We start from the raw sequence: 16,761 nt of genomic DNA, 5'->3' as shown, positions 1-16,761 counted from the left end.
GAGACACACACACACACGCACGCACGCACGCACACACACACACACACACACACACACACCCCAACCCAGCACCGCCACCGAGTCAAGATTCAATGATTCAACAGCAATCGCCCTAATGACAACAGCCTCATAATATCTCCCCTAAATCCACAGTGAGTGCAGCATTGAAACATTTTGTTTCGCTTTTCTATTGGTCTTCTGAGTGTCGTTGTGGCGTTGCCATAGCACCCCCTGCCAATCACTGTCAGCCCTGCCAATCATTAGTGAGTACGTAAGAAAGGTTTTTACCACTTCGCGCAAATGCACGGGGGGAAGGGAGGCAGGGTGGTTAGTGGAAAAGGATTTTTTTTTTTTTGTATCTTTTCAACTCTTAATCTCGGCACTTCCCCTTCTCTCCGTCTCTCCCCCTCCACACCCCTCCTAAATAAGGGATCAAATAATGCGAAAAGCAGTGTGCACATATTTGTTGAATGGGATGAGCAATTAGAGGGTGGAATATTATTGTGATCTTAACGAGCCTCGTTAAAGCTAAAGGAGATATGGGGGGAAAGTAAATGGGCCAGGCTGGGATACACGTTCGGATAAAGGGCTCCTAACTGAGACAATTTACACATGATTTGCACGTAGTTTCACTTCATTCTGCCTATCTGAACACTAATAGTGCCGAAGAAGAAAAGAAAGATGAGATCATTAGACCCATCCTCATGCCGGTGACCCTCCCAGAAGCAGCACACACAGTACGTTCTGGGTTTAGCTCTGGTTCCCTCAAGAATGTCTCCCCCGCCCTTCACTTAACAGGGTACCTGCTAAAATTCAAGTTTAACGGGATCTGCAGAGTCCCCTGCAGGGATGCAGTGCTGCCAGGAGCATCCGTGCTCTCAACGGGCCCTGTCTACAGGCTTTAACTTAGAGAAAAGCATTTCGAATAACTGGCATGTTCAACCCTCTTCTGCCTTTCTTTTCCCAGCTAAATGCCTCTCTTTCCTTTAATGCCTTCTCTTCCTCTGCTTTCTTCTCCTTTTCGCTTTTCTCTCTGGTTTTTCTTTCATTCCGTCTTTTCCCATATCCCTCTTTTTTACCCTCTTATTTGTTTCTTTCTTCTCAGCTAGCCTCTCGCGTACGTGCCAGCCCCCGTTTTAACATCTGTTTCCTCCTTTACATACCGTTTCTGCCCCAAACTTTGGGGAAAAGAAAGAAATAAGTTTGACGATTAAATTTAATGTGTTGATTTTTTAAAGTGTGGGCAAAGAAAGTCTACTTGCAGTTTTAGCTCCATATTATTCCAACGGCTAGCGAGGCTCCTGGATCTTGCTCCCTTGCATCTATATTTACTATTAGGTATGTTGCTTTTAAGAAGATTTAATCAGCATCTTGAGCTGGTAACTCTTTTGTTTAGTTTCTGTAGCTATGGAAGTGTGATTTACAGAGATTTGTACGGGTCATGGACGTCTTTCCAGACTTACTGTGTATATTTAGACAGGACTTTGCTTGGTGTTAAAAAGTGTATATTTTGAATAGGTTCACACACAGTAGCAAACAATACCGACATTGTAAAGGCATGTACAACGAGTATTGAAACGCAGCATCCAGACTTCAACTAATCTGCCCTCAATAAAGCTGAAATAATTATCCTAAGCCGCCTTTCTAGAAGAAAAATCATTGAGGAATTCAAAACTTTTTTAAAGATCTTTTCTGCATTCCGATGCAGATCTAGGGGTGAGGAATGGAGCCCAAACTACTTTCAGACATCAATGGAGGGAAGAGAGGGGGAAGAGATATTACAATTAAAATGTGAAAACATAGCGTGACTTGGCCTATCCGAAGGATAATAATAATGCTGCTATGGGTGGTAGAAGTTCTTTAGCTGGACTCCGAACTGGTGGTGATCCCTTTCACAGCGCACTCCTCATGAAATAATTCCAAGTGGCAGATGAATAGGTCCAGTTGGAAGAGCTGCTGGACTGGAAGAACCTCGCTGTATTACACATTCATCACATTTTCACTAAACTGGCATCGGTGTGCTATGTTATTCATAATGAAAATAACTGGCCCTCTTAATTTTTAGTGATCTGCTTACACACTTCTGTTAACATACTTGGGGGAAACTTTTCCCCCCTCTCCCTTCCCTTTCTGGCTCATATTTCCAGTGACACAGCTAAGGAGGCGACTCAGCCCCTCTACCAATCGACTTGAAAGTATGAATTGTACAACAATATGTTTAGCCAAAGATTTTAATACAGAAAAAAATCTTTTCTTTGTAATCCTTTCCTTTTATGTAAAGGATTACAAAAAAAGGGGGGGGGCGATTCCTGCGAGGGGTTTCTTAATATTTGATTCAATTTTCTTAAAGCTGAAAATTAAACTACCCCAAAACTTCATTTCAAGGATCATATCAAAAAGGCCCTTCTTGTTTTCTAGTCTTTCACACAATCATATTCTGTGCACATGCTTAGACGATGCTCCTGGTACTAGGATTCCCGCTGAACTTTGCAAAGCTACAAAAACTCACACCAGAATCTGCTTTAGCTTGTTTCAGGTATAATCCGAGACCAGCAAACTGCTTTTCTACTGAGAATTCTGTTTGCAAAAGATGTGCTCTGGAGTGAATCTCAAACCATGATCAGATTAAAAAAAACAAAACCGGACGTGCCTCTTAGCTAATACGAAAGTCTTAACAGAGCTCTGCATGTCTTACAGCATAAGCGATATTTCAGCCCGTGAGCTATTGCACAGTTGGATCCAACATCCTAAAATGTTTGAGGATATTGAAGCAGCTAAGTCATCAAAGCGAGTTACTATGGCACGATATACATTAGACACATCTTGGGAATGGGACTCAGTGTTTTCCTAGCGTAGCCGGTGATTCAGTTCTCCCCTAAGCCTGTTAGGGACACATTCTCATGTCCTTAAATGTACAAGCAGATAATTGTTGGCGCTCTATCTTTGTGTGAGGAGGCCAGGGTGTAAATGGCTTTTAATGACTGCAGCTGCTGGCTGAAAACTGTCAATGGAATTGGCTAATTCAGAGCCCCCGAATCTTGCGAGCTCTCTGCATATTGCCGCTGAATCCGGACGAGCTGAACTAGTGAGTTACTGTCGAGGGGAAGAGATACGAAGCCATGATCGCCAGCAGCAGGGAAAGCAAACAAGAGGACTGGGAAAGCAAACCCCTCTCGACTCGGAAAATCCTTTCCGGATCCTGTAAGTTTCTTATTCACACACTCAAGACCCGCAGGGAAGACTCTTGGTTTTGTTCTGACCCCCCCACCCCCAATTCCCTACTCACTTTGTGGCTTAGGCGTCCGTGGAAATGATAAGAGTGTTCTCCTTACTGATAGACATCTTTACAGTGCTGGGGAAAGCTTGGGAGCTAAACTCCATTTCAACTTAATCTTATTTTATCCCGCATGATTCATTGTTTTAGCTCATATAATGACATGTGGCTTTGCAGGGAAGAGCTGGAGAGAAATTTGGTTTCCTTTCTGATGCACCAAGAAATTAATGTCAAGTTGTGTGTGTCTCTGTTCAAGGCGCTGATGTTTCCAGCCTGCCCTGTTTCGGGGGGACCTTTTGTGGGAGAGAAAGGAGAGGTGGGCTCTTTACTTTACTGCTTTCTTTGATATGTAGCTCCCACTAGGTTCTGATTTTCTGCTGCCCAGTAAATGCCCCCCAAGCCTGACTCGAGAATGACTCACTCTGCACTCCGGAGTGTTTTGGTTCAAACAGGGGTTCGGTGCCATATCTGTGTCTGGTCACCTTCTAGTTAGAAGGGAAGCTCTAAAATACAGTATCACGGGGCCGAGGCGGGTGAAATTAAGAGAGGGAGGGAGAGAATCAGGCAGGTAAAGGAGAACTGATCACATCCATCTATTTTTTATGAGGATTTAATTGAATTTTTGTCATTCGTAAGTGGCAAGTGCCGACAATATTGTACAGCCGCATTATTTGGAATTATCCTCCCTTTTTAAAGCCACGATTTCCCAAGATAAATGACCGCGTATTTGGTGTCTGTGTCAGGGCTGGCCCGTTCGGCTCCTGTAATTCAATCCTGTTGAGGTAATGAGTGCGGTATATGTGGGCAAATCATTTTTAACGGTTTTGGTGGGTGTGAGAGGCAGGCCGGGTATTTTATTACTTGCCCGAAACAATACCAAAGCTACGAGATTAATCTCTCCCCTTCCTTTGGGTAAACACGTCCATTGGTGGAAAATATGAAATATTTATTTGGGAAGGGAATTAAGGAATGAAATGTGTTGCCGTTCCAAAGTCCAGAGTTCTTTAAGCAGCAAACTTTTTCGATTAGGCGCTTAGCTCAAAAGTGAAAGTCCGTGCAGTATGTCTCCGAACGACAAACTCACATGCCTCCTTTTGAAAGTGTCTGGTTAGCAGCATAAGCATACATACATCATCTGGCTTCTGTATTAAATACAACTCTTAATGATGCAGCATTATCATCAAGGGACACTTGATTGATTGATCTAGGTATGATATATGTGCTGTACATCTAAATTAAATATTAAGTGAAATACTTAGCTCTAATTAGAAAATGTAACCTAGCAATGAGAAGTAGTAGAAATAAATTACAGAGGGAGAAAAAAGCCCTCCAGCCTGTAAAATGTTACACTGATGAAAGTAGCATGTTTAACAGTCATGTGTACAGATGCTGACATATTAACAACAACCAGCAGCACTGAAATGATTGACATGTCATTAAGCCATCAGGCGGATTTTAATAATTCTGTCAAAACCAGAACATTTTAGTCAAGTTTTTTCTTTCTTTCTTATTTTTCAGAACAGTAACCCCAGGAAAACATAATTAGGTTGGGGGAGGGGGGGGGAAGGAGATAGGAAACCATTAAGGGTTTACCAAAAACAAACAAACAAACAAACAAACAAACAAAAAACACCATAAAAACCCAATCCTCTCCCGGAGATAAGGTTTTCGAAGAGAGCTGGGTTTCTTCTTATGCGGTTGTGCCTTCAAAAGGTAAACAACGACACAGTTGCCTCAACTTTCCCCTTTAATAAAAAGTTCCTGGTGTGACAAAAAATCTGAATATTTTATCAATCTCTTTTAGTGACCCTCATTAGGTGGGCATCCTGCAAAGGCCCTGGCGTTATAAGAAAGCTGCCCAATCAGAGCATTTGCACGCCTTGTTAGCGATGGTTAATGAAGCTTCCCCATACACTGAAAGAAAGGCCCCCTCAATGTAGATTTACCTTATGTCAACTCGTTACTTCTAATGAATCGCATCAAAATTCTTCTTTGAATGGGACTGAAGCACATAGAACCTGCAGCCCCCTGGATTCCGCCCCCCCCACCCCCTTTCTCTTCTTAAAGAAGAGTTTACACATGCCAGACAGCAGAGCTTCTGAGAGCTAGATGACAACGTGCATTTATTGGAATGGAAAAATATCTACTCGCCAATGTAATAACAAAGCAAAGTCCCCAGGGCACCATGGATGTGGCCCCTTTAAACTAGTGCAATCAAACATTCCTTAAGAAAACATTTATTGAAATGATTCGGACACACTCTTCCTTCGCCTTCTGAAGTGCGCACACATTGCAGAATGAGGTGTATCAAATTATGGACGCTTCGCTGCTGTCAGGTATACATTTGCTCTTTGCCTGTGATTTGGAGCCCCTGCGCCCGTCCTCCCTCTGGACTAGCACTTTAAAATCAATTAGTATGTTCAATTCTTGAGGTAAATTATTCAAACAAATGTTTGGAAGACCCCAAGGGAGAATTTGGCCATGACAAAAGGTTTGATTAGCTTTATTTTCCCCAAAAGCAACAAAGGCACAGGGCTGGGAGAACAATCCACTACATCAGGGCCTGGCCAATTAAATGAAAGTCATTAGCTTCTTCCTGAAAATCCTACCTTTAAAATGAAATGGGGAGGAAGAGAATCGGGTGCTTTGTGATATTTGTAGCACCAGGACTTTTTTTAAACCTTTACCCACTAGAAATTTTTGCTCGATCTGAACAGAAAACCCATCATACAAATTATGACATTCACTCATTCTAATCCATTATCTGCCCGCCACACTGTCTATATATTGATTCCCATATGCTTTCCATAGCTCTCAGTGACTGAGCAAAGCTACAACAGTGCAAGACACCGCTTGAACTATACCTAACAATTGCAAGACTGTGCCTGTTGTAAACATGAAGTGTTCCCAGCTTTACCATTCAGCTGTGAACAAACAAAAAAGTAAATAAATTGGGCTAATTGTAACTCTAAAAAATGAGCTTGCAATCTGCGAAAAAAACATAGATTCTCGAGAAAGATCTATTTGGAGCCCTTTCCCCTTTGTCCCCCTACTTATGTACTTCTAGCAGATTTCAAGATCCTCACCGAACTCAGCATAGATCTACAAGGAAAGATCCTTATTCTCTCTTGTCTTAACTTTCACAACCTCTGCAAACTGTGGTGAGCAGAGCTAGCGAGCATTAGCTCACCAGTTTGTGGCCCGGTGCCTGCAGGAGGCTTTCTTTCCAGGAAGAGCCTGCCGGACCCAGGCTGTTGACGAGGGACGAGCTAAAAATGTTGTTTCTTAACTCTGCACCCCAGAAGACAAGAGTTCAAACTTTTTCGAGGATCCTCGGGAAGGTAAGGTATATATGGAACAAGATCACCCTCTGATGGTCTCATCCATAATATAATGTGCATGTGTGTGTATGTGTGGTATCACTTCAACTGAAAATGACTGAAGAAGAGAGGGAAGAAATAGGGACATCAACAGCATTAACCTGATTTTTAAAAAATTGCTCTTAAAGGAATGCAATAGAAACAACGTGTCAGAAACCAGAAGACAGGTGGCTTTGAGCCCCAAGAGAGCACCTTGGCTTGTCCCTTTCCTTTTTAACTTTTCTGTCCTGAACACTGCTCCACCTTGCCAACCAATGGGTCATAGGCATCTACATGGTTAAATAAAGTATTCTCCCAGCGGCCTCCCCCCCCCCCCCAAAAAAAGGAGAGAAGCCAGACGATATGCAGGAGATAAACCTAATTCCTTTTATATACAACCCGGAAATAATCCATTCCGAGTTTGGACTGGGTTGGTGTGGTCCATAATAATGGCTTAATTTTTTAGATTTCATTTGCTTTAATTAAGACTGCCTTTAAACTCGAAATAAATAAACGATCTACTGGCCTGGTAAGACCTTCTCAAGCTAATATATGAAACTTTAAATAACAGCAGGTACAAATTTGCCCTCCTTAAGGCTATAAATGATACAGAAATTCAAGAGCCTAAGAAGTTGGCCTTTGTACAGTAACTCGAATAGGGAAACTGCACTATACATAACCAATGATTTATCTTTTTTACTAAAAGTGTCAAATTCTCCTTAATGATGGCATAGGTGAAGTTGTTTCAAACTGGCCAAAACAGGCATTATTCTTTATCATGTAAATTATATCCACTTGACCCCAAGTTAGTGGAAATGCTTATTGGTGGATCACACTGAAACTTATTTAATCCACAGAATAAAACAAATATTTGGCAAAATCCGAGGCAGCAAATTAAGATAAAATAGAATTCTTCAGTTAAAAAGTGGAAGGTTTTCGGAACGTTAACTAAAATCTTTGGTCATTGTGACAAACTTTAAGAATCAGGAATTTTAAAAAATATTAAACATGCTTTCTAGATGTCACAAGAAATTAGTGTATGTAATCTCCCAGCACAAGAATAAAAGAACAAAAAAAGTATGAACCATAGGAGTGTTAGATACATAAAAGACCTCCAAGTAACAATTACTCTGATACATATTTTAAAATAGTAAAAGAAATGAAAAGATATTTAACACTCGTGTACAACAAAAATGAAGGTTTGATAAAGAAGATGCCGCTTGCAGTTGCTATTTGACTGGATAAATATACTTTTGGCATGGAGTGACATGATGTTATTTTGACACAGAATGAAAGACTTACTGGAGATATAAAGACATAGATACAGATAAATACAGATATATACACTCATTCATAAATTAGTGGGTACATGTGGTATGAAATCAGAGAGTCAATGGCGTACAAATGCAGGAAAATACACCATGGGTACAACGCTGATCTGAGGTAAGTTTAATTTTTAACTGCTAGAGATTATTGGAAATCAAATAAAAATTCGACCTGCATTGACCCATTAGAGGATTTAGCAGTGAGGAGTGAGAGATTTTCCAGGGCTTTTGTCACTAATGTTTCAATGCTCTGCACTAACTTTAAGAAAGTGTCAGTAGAATAACAAATTGAGAGCATGAAAGGCCATAGAGAGAAAGCAAGCAAGGATGCTCTTGACTTCTTAGCAGTCGCTTAGAAAGGAACTCGAGCTTAATATGAGGACTCAATCAGTGGATAGCACAAAGCTGGGAAAAGGGGAAGAGAAAAGTTGGACTCAGCACGTGCAGTTTGGTCAAGTCGCTTGATTAAGCAGTGAATAAAAAACTCCAAGGCTCAGAGCCTTTCAGTGCAAAATCACCTTCTGCCTTCAACTTTTCTAAACCGACATGAAGCCGCCACTGACAAAAACTGTATTCAAGCAAGAAACCTGGGGCCTTGGGAGTGGCAGGGCAAGTCTTTAAAAAGAAATGTGTATTTCATTGAAGGAATAGGTGTTCTAATATCACACACACACACACATACGTGTGTGTGTGTACAAGGATGGATGTACACGTGTGTGTGTATGTGTGTGGTTTGTATGTCTTATAAATTATGCTATATTTATGTAGCTATATCGATATATTTGCGGGTATAAAAATCTATATATCTATGCATCCGTACGTACACTTGTTATATATACACACACAGAGATCTATATACTATGTGTATGATAGATAGATAGATATGGTATAATTTAGCCATTTAATAGACCTAGAGAAGTAGATTTTCTTAGAAGATTCTGTTATCAGACTCACTCCTTCCTTAAGAAACAGCTGGTTCTAAAGCCAAGCTGTAAAGATTTTTAACAGCTTAGCGAATATCACAGATAAGAAAAATCTGGGAGATGCTACTAGGACATCAGATTTTAATGGGCTTCTTCACTGGTGAAGGGAAACTTCCTTCTGTTCCCTGTACGTATAATGATGTAGACAGACTTCGATATATACTCTATTTAATCTTTCTGTGTGACAGAGCTGTTTAAGTGTATACCATGCCTACATTCTTTGTATCCAGACCAAAAGGATGCATTGTTGAAAGAAAACTATTCAAAATCTTTCATCTGATAGAAACGATCCAGCAACTGTGAGGCAGCTACAGTACAATGCTGCTGTCTACATAATAGTATCTGATAAAAATACAGCGAGTCAGTGCAACAAAAAGTTAAAAGTCTTAAACGTTTCCATCTTATATATTGTATGCAGTCAATAACATTGCAACCCGGCCTATCCCCCCACCATTATCTGGTATATAGCACTTTAAAATCGAGGACATTGTGTTTGAAATCCCGGGTTCTAGGCACAGAGAGAGAGAGGGGAGCAATAGCTTTCTTACCTGCTGCAAGGTAAGGTAAGCGAGGGCTATTAAAGGTGTAATGACCATAGGGTAAATATTCCTTAGGAAGAGGAGATTCCTCTTCTAAGACCTTGTTTATTTTATTTGGAATGTAGTATCATGTAGCCTAATCTATTACCAAGACCAGAGAGTTAGAGGGAGATTATATCTACCTAATATTTTCTTTTTTTTTCAGACACTTTCTTCAGTGGGATCAAAAAAAAAATTAATCATATGCACGTTATTCTCCTTTGCTGCGAGAGAAGAGTGCTAATTGCCAAACCCCAAAATGTGAAGCAGAGAACATTTGACTAATGTAGTTAGCAGCCCTGCTTTGGGTAGAAGCATTTAGCTAGCTGACGGGGAGGGTGTTTTGCTGCTCAGTCAATCCAGGGAGATGGAGTTTTCCTCCTAAACTACTCTCCCCGAAGAATAGTAGCTCTTTTCCCTAGAGCAGCCACGAGCAGCTGAGGATGGCGCTCATGAGTCTTAATAGGGTCACAAAGGAGGTTTTAGTCTTTTTAATTTCCAGCCACAAGAACCAACGCAGAATTCTTGTTTTGTCTCATATACATAAATAAATGCAACAATTAAAAACAATGGCACATCTGGCTTGTGAGATCTGCCCCAGTGTTTCTGTCCCGTTTATTTTTATCAGTAGGATGGCTGCTTGGTTATGAAATTTCCTTTTGGGCTGGGTTACACCCTGACAGCCAAGCGTGCGTAGGGCGCACCAAGCTACCTCCTAGCCCCTCTGACACGCAAATGCATAGCCCTGAAGATCTGAGGCAGGAAACGGACAAATTGCCTGATGTGACCTTCAGGGAGTACTTTTCAACTGCTAAACATCAAGAAAGTGCTTCTCTCCCTTGCAGGCGCCATATTAAGGCAGGGAGCTGCTGAGCTGGGGAGGGGTCGGGGGGAGACGGGGGGAGGGAAGGCAGTTGGACAGTTGATCTAGTTTTACACAGTTGTTAATTCAGACTGGGCGAACTCTGGACGGCTGCACGGGAACAGCAGGGCTTTCTGAGCTCTCTCCACCCGAGAGGATGGGCTTTATAATAGTCATCTCTGCCCGGGGACCCCACATTGCAAAACAGCCCTACCGCTCTTTTTTAAAAAATGCCTTAAAGCACACCCTGAAACTGGAAGCCCTGAGATAGCATGTCCTCGTGTGAGACAACGTCTGGCTCTGCAGGATTAGCCTTTTTTTTTTTATTAATCACTTTTCAGAAATTCTAACCGATCCTCACTCAGGCAGTAGTCCAAAGTCATTCATAAAACAACTACTGTGCTAATTAAACCGATCAACCCCCCCGCCCCCCCACACACACCCTATCCCGATTTTGCTAAAATCTTTGCCCTGTTGAGACAGACACGATGAGGCTGGGTCCTTATTTTAAGGAAAAGGGAACTCCCCCCCCCCCATGCCGATGAAGTTTCCAAAACTTGTAAAATTATTTCCGAAATGTATGTGGAGTTGCTTTGTGCTGCATTCTTCACCCTCCTAGTTTTTAAAACGACTACAGCATTAAACCTAATACTTAACCGAGACTTATAACCGAGAAAAATAAGTTCTCCTGATATCCGTTAGCTGGTAAATTAACATAACGTACAATCATAAGTCCTGCAAATGCCATTTAGAATCTATACACTCCATATCTGAAAACTGGATGCAATTCTAGGAATCAAATACACTCTAAATAATTCATAACAAAGCACCCACGCCCATTTCTCTCTCTCTCTCTCTCTCACACACACACACGTTCATTGGATGCTTTCCCATAGTTTTGTCCTTTTTCCAGACTGCAGTTACTGAAGGTCAGATGAAGAGGTCATGGCTCTGCATCCCCTATAAATAGATTTTGATATTTAGACAGCTATTGCTACTCAATATTAACTTACAGGATAATGGCGAGAGATACCGCATGCACTGAACCTGTTATTCACGAGTGAGCAGCATCTGTCGAATACAATTCTCGTCTTTTGCCCTGTTTGGACATAGCGCAATCAATAGGGAGAAGGAAGTCTTGAAGCTGGGGGGAGGGTGGGAGCACTGTGAAGAAACAGAGATGCAGGTACAATACTGAAGTACACAGGGGCTGACGAGAGCGCTTTAGCTTAGCCCAGCGGTCAGGTACAGGCCGGTGACACGTGGTTAAACAGATGGGGGTAATTGAAAGTTTCCAGGCAGACTTGGAGTGGACTTTTAAAAGCGTAGGACGGTCTCGCGTGAAAAGATGGCAAAAACTTTGTCTAATTTAATGTGAACACACAGAGACACCCGATCTCCCCTTATTACTTTAACGTGCGTTGATTCAAAACATATAAAGAAGCAGAGATTCAGAGTTCACCGTTTAACCCATTTATTAGTACAGACAATTCAAAGAAAGGGAAGGTCTTCAGCTGTAGGTAGTATCTTGAGGATCAAAGACAGGTGGGACTGAGCTTTCTGTACTCCGTTTTACCAAAATGCCCCGTTACCGCTAAATGCCTGCCGTGTTTCTTTTTTCGCAGGACGGCCTCTATTTTTATTTGGTGATTAAAATGAAATGAACTCCCTGTAACTTCCGTTGTGTGGAACAAAATCCAAAAACAAACACACAAGCCAAGCTCAGGAACAACCTCTGGCTGCCGTTAGCGAAGGTGGCGCATTTTTGCAAGGCTGTATTGTTATTATTTTTACTCATTCTATAAAGATGTCAACTACATTTCATTTGATAACCAGGATTTGAAGCTGTGAAGCAATATTTGGGTGTGGTTTGTTTATGCAGAGGTCTGTGGGGACAAGAGCGTGTCTGAGTGTCACATTCGCAAAACCCTCTATGGAATGTGAATCTGAGGTTTAGCTTGAGAACCGCATTCTTCTCCTAATGTACAGTTTTGCTATTTAAAACATGATTTCTAAGCCTTTTACAAAGCAAGTCCCCATTTTACTGGCAAGATTGCAGCTCTCAGGCTAGCTTTAATTAAGTTCCTTTGTGGGAGAAAAAATGCACGTCTTTCTATATTTACATCGTATTTATCTGGAAATGTGATGCAGGTTCCAGTTTCTTTCTGTATGTGAACTTTATCAGATAAAAACTATGGAGGGCAGTGAAGACTTGCATTTAATAAACAGTTTCTGAAAAGAGAGTTGGAAAGACTTTTTTTTCATCCCTGCATTCGTTTGACTCAATCTTTAATGGGTACGAGCAACATCTGGTTGTTTAGGGAAAGTTCTTATTTTAAGAAAAGGGATTATCGCCAGGAAATAGGCACAAAAGAACAAGTTTTAGTAGATTCAGACTCCATACAGCCAGGGTTTTTTTCCGGACATACTTTCCCAAAGAATATAGAGGACCAGATCACTTACCTTTCTGATCGGGGACTTGTGCATTTAATTCCCAGAATAAAATCAAGCCACATCAAACTACACGAATCCTCCTTATTAACTGTACTTGTATTCACTTCTGCCAGGCTGGTTTGCTAAATGTGCTTTAATGGGTTGTATTTTGTTGGGGAGGGGGGCCCGGACTGGAAAGAGGCGGCAAACGCAGTGGAATTCTTGTGAACATTAAAGTCGGTAAGTGTAATACTGCCAGGACAAAGAGAACGAGGAGACTCTGAGAGACTAACAAATTTATCTGAGCATAGGCTTTCGTGGGCTAAAACCCACTTCATCGGATGCATGCAGTGGAAAATACAGTAGGAAGAGATATATATATATACACATAAGAGATATATATATATACAGAGCTGCATGCATCCGATGAAGTGGGTTTTAGCCCAGGAAAGCTTATGCTCAAATAAATTTGTTAGTCTCTAAGGTGCCACAAATACTCCTCCTTCTTTTTGCTGATACAGACTAACACTGCTGCCACTCTGAAACTTCCAGGACAGTCATGCAGACAGTTCTATGGCGCGTTGTTTGTTACTGCGCACACATAGTTATGATCTTCAGCTTTCAGAGACGAAAACTAGAAGCAATTCTGTAAACAGCTGGGGAACAAATTGAGGAGTGCAACTTTTTCAACCTTCCTCGCCAGACTGTAAAGGGGCAGCAGCCTTCCCACCGGTTATACGTTATTTCATCTGCCAGCCACCCTTCCTCCGAAGCTTGACGCAAGGTCTGAAAGGGCGGCGTGCTCGGTGCAGCGCCCTCTCTAAAAATATCGTCTTGGATTAAATGGCTCTGAGCATACAGCTCCCCAAGAACAGTTTGGGATCAAGGAGCGCAATTGTGCCTAAAGGATGCAATGATGCAGTAATAACCCGCCCTCGCCACTTCTCTGTGTACAGCAGAATACCACAGCAATGACAGCGTGCAAATAGTCGCTTCGCTCAGTGTTGTCTTAGGCTGGTAACAATCGGGAGACGCCCTTGAAACGAGTGCCAGGGCCACAAGGAAAGAATTTCACCCTTTGAGGGGCTTTTGTGGGGGGCGAATATTATATATCTCCTGTTCGTAAATCAAATAGGAGAGTTTGCGAGGCGCAGTCCCATATACCTTTAACTACAGTGATTACTAAATTAATAGCAGGCACTAAGACAGATGTCAAAACGTCTTGAAAATGTTTATCTGTGAATAATTGAGAAGGTGGTAGGACGTATTATCTGATCATAGAATGAAATATGTATGAGGAACAGCTGTTCGCAATAGTCACTTCCCGTCGTTTCATTAGTTTAGAGTCCTCCTCATTTAAACAAGCGCTTTAATGAAGTTGGTCATTTACTTATGTCCACTTTTATTTGTCATCAGAGATTGATGACATTCGTGCCCCGCGAAAATATACACGAAGGAGCAAAATGCTTTCCACTGACTCATCTCTGTCTTTCTTCTGCCTGGATCGGAGTTCTGGGGCATTTGACTCCTGCACTTGCCACTAGATGATTTGGCCCTAGAGACAGACGCACCTATTGGATTCGTGCGTGGGTGTATCTATATATTCGAATCCAATACGAATCCAAATGGCTCGATCAAGATCAAGCTGCTCAGGATTCCCCGAGAGGACGGATCTGAGATGCTCACCTAAGAACCACCAGCTAATAGTAATTTATTAAGATTTCAGGCTGAACAGCAGCAGACTCCTGAACTGCTTATTGTTGACATAAACTTCCAGACGTTAAGCGTCTGCTGTTGCACATCATGGTTAATGTGTAGTACCAGATGTTGCTTTGCAACCTATTGTCTGGAGACACTGTTTAGTTCAGGTTAAAATATCTTGACTCGCACTGCTCAGTTGGCTATTGTGTGAGCATTAGTGAAGTGTCATGAAAAGGTAATGGGAAGTCCTGGGAGGTTAGCGCTCTGAGTGTGTCCAGGAGGTCCTTGGTTCATGGTGGGGTTACAATGACTATTGACGGCTTTTGTTTTCTCTCTTCAGAGAACCCTTTTCCTTCCTCTAAAAGGATGTGCCCCGTTTTCTTTCCCTTAGTAGCTTTCTCCACCTATGTCATTAGACGGACCGATGTTTGTTTTTCTAGTTCCCCTAAATCGCCCCAAAGAGGAAAACAAATCGCTTTGTTGCGTCACCACCACCCGCAAGGCCCAGGGCTGGCTGGGGGGGGGGGGGGGTGTTTCTAATTTTGGTCAGGGATTGTTTGCCGAGGAAGGGGGGAAACTAGGCTCTCAAGTTCATCTCAAACTGGCTGAGCCCGAGCTCCACAGAGAAAATACACCAGGGCTCCAAAAGGTCACGGCCAAACCACCCCGGCCCTCGCCTCCCCTCTCTGACCTCTTCACCATCTTCTCTGTCTTTAGGCTTTTCTCCTCCGGCTCAGCCGCCCCAGTGGAAGAAAGGGCAGACAGGGAGCGGAGCGGCACGGCCCCCCAGGACGAGCAGTAACACCGGGCTCCAAACAGGAAGGCGAGATACTTGCTAACAAACTTCGATCCTGCTCTTTTCCTGACCAGAACCGGTTCGTTTTTATTCCTTTCGTGGCTTGCACCCCCGAGCCTTGCCAGCTGCAGTCGCGGAGGTATGCGAAGACTTACGCTCCGGGGTGGGGTGGGGGCTGAGCTGTGGACATAAATCGGATTCCCCCCCCCCCAAATACCTCGGGTACGTTGCTGTTCTACATCTATATGGAGGTAACTATTTATAAATGGGAGCGTGCAATTAGTTACAAAGACTTTAATACTTTGCATTTGTTTCACTAAATTGAGGGCACAATACAGCGATTGAGCCTCAGCCTGTCGGACTGGGATCTGGGTGTTGGTGGGGCAGGCTTGTCGATGACCTTTAGAATAGCCAAAGTTATCTAATATTTCGATTTCTCTTTTACACTCTTTCCTTCAGGCTGGTGTTTCTCCCACTCTCACAGGAGACAAAATAAATCGGATTCAGTTTCACGGTCCCTGAGATTCATCTACTCCAGATTTACACCGGTGTAGCCTCATCGACTTCAGTGATATCGCGGTATTACTGCCAGTCGACTCCGGCCAATAGCTCTGGGACTAGTTCCGTTGAGCATTATATGACTCTATTTTCTGTCACGGTAGCTCAACGTCACATCATGGGAGCAATTTCCTCATCAGCTAGATAATTCACCAATAGTGGAGACTGTGAAAACATCTTTCCGCGGTAGCACATTTATACATCGAGAGAAACCATGTTTCCCCTTCCCTCTCTGAAGTTTGCAAAGTCACTACAGGATGCAGTTAGCATGTTTAACTATGCATCCCCATAAACGCCCAAGTGATAAAAAAGCCACATTTTGTTTTTCAGCCTTGAGAGTGCAGCTTTTGTAGACCAATGCACTCCATAAAGTAGATGTATTTGTGTTATTACTAACATTTTTTCCTTGTGCATAAACCCTTATGCCTTTTATTATAATCCTACATATTACAGTTAATCTGTAATGATACTGCTTCAGAGGGACCTGTTGCACACAGTGATGGTAATTTGTAACCTTGGTAACAGTTTTAAATAAAGATTATAACAATGATGTCAACTGTATTTATTCACCATACAATAGGAGGGGTCTAAGGATTACTACTATTGAGGACCGAGTTTAAGAAGCAGTCGAGAGATTCTATGCTATTATAATCTGATGTATCACTTTTTAGTTTGTCTTGAGAAAACACAATCATTGTTTTACAGAGTGAAAAGATGTGCAAACCGCTGAGAACTCTGTAAACTTTAATTTTCTGAATGAGAGATGTATTATTATGAATTAGGTTTATCAGGGGCCAAGTACCCTTAGGCAGAACATTTTACTCTGCCAGAGAAATATTCCAGAATAAGTACTACTTAGAGACCCTGATGAATAATGCTAACACGGAATCTA

The 16,761-nt window shown here is 42.1% G+C and overlaps 1 long non-coding RNA gene across 2 annotated transcripts; it reads left to right on the top strand.

Moving 5' to 3' along the window:
• Window positions 1-2,844: 2,844 nt before the first annotated feature.
• LOC141984197 (uncharacterized) lies at window positions 2,845-16,358 on the top strand. Of its 2 annotated transcripts, none has more exons than XR_012638681.1 (3): window positions 2,845-3,201; window positions 15,233-15,533; window positions 15,771-16,358. It is a non-coding gene; the product is annotated as an uncharacterized LOC141984197 (long non-coding RNA). The 2 variants fall into 2 exon arrangements; XR_012638682.1 differs by having other exon boundaries at window positions 15,233-15,562.
• Window positions 16,359-16,761: the final 403 nt, after the last annotated feature.

The sequence above is a fragment of the Natator depressus genome, chromosome 3, assembly GCF_965152275.1.
Source record: "Natator depressus isolate rNatDep1 chromosome 3, rNatDep2.hap1, whole genome shotgun sequence".
Lineage (NCBI taxonomy): Eukaryota > Metazoa > Chordata > Testudines > Cheloniidae > Natator > Natator depressus.
Note: the sequence above shows the minus strand (reverse complement) of the source record. Positions and strands in the feature narration are given on the sequence as shown.